Source organism: Prosopis cineraria, unplaced genomic scaffold (assembly GCF_029017545.1).
Source record: "Prosopis cineraria cultivar Desert tree isolate PC_DT_omini unplaced genomic scaffold, ASM2901754v1 PC1, whole genome shotgun sequence".
NCBI lineage: Eukaryota > Viridiplantae > Streptophyta > Magnoliopsida > Fabales > Fabaceae > Prosopis > Prosopis cineraria.
In genome coordinates, this window is record NW_026555332.1 from 2365608 (window position 1) to 2366402 (window position 795).

The 795-nt window shown below is 48.8% G+C and overlaps 1 pseudogene; it reads left to right on the forward strand.

The window, feature by feature from the left end:
- Positions 1-795, forward strand: LOC129303340 (60S ribosomal protein L27a-3-like; annotated as a pseudogene).

Consider the following 795-nt stretch of genomic DNA (forward strand, 5'->3'; position numbering starts at 1 on the left):
TCTGCCTCACGATTAAGCCGTTCTCATAGTCATAGCCGTCTCTGTCGCATCGTCATGTTGAACATAAGGAATTGCGGAATGCTGAAGCTCATCAAGATTGGAGAAAGCGCAGGATTTCGGCTGGCATCATCACCCCTGTTTCAAACCAAAGAAACAGAGAAAAGCTCAGCTTCGCAACAGGGGATGAAAGCGAGCAAGAATGAGAAGGAAAGATGAGAAGGTGATATGTGTTGTGCAGTGGGTTCGAATCGGGGAAGCAGAAGAAGAAGGCAGGTAAGGAAGTGAAGAAGAGAATACCTTGATGTATCTTAAAGGAGGGGCTGTGCCACCGATACCTCAGAGAAGAGAAGCTTTCGCGGGGATAGATCGGAGATGACGACCCGCTTCAAGAAGAATCGTAAGCGCGGCCATGCGAGTGCCGGTCACAGTTGCATTGGCAAGCACAGGAAGCAACAAGTTCTACTGCCCCACCATCAAAGAATCCTCTTTGACAAGTATCACCCTGGTTGCTTCGGGAAAGTGGGTGTGCACTACTTCCATAAGCTTCACAACAAGTTCTACTGCCCCCTTGTCAACATTGACAAGCTCTGGTCATTGGTTCCTAATGAGGTGAAAGAGAAGGGATCCAAGGACAATGTTCCCTTGATCGATGTCACTTAGTATGGGCACTTCAAGGTTTTGGGTAAGGGAGTTTTGCCGGAGAACCAGCCTGGTTTGGTGAAGGCTAAGCTCGTTTCCAAGAACGCGGAGAAGAAGATCAAGGAGGCCGACGGGGCTATGGTTTTCATTGCTTAG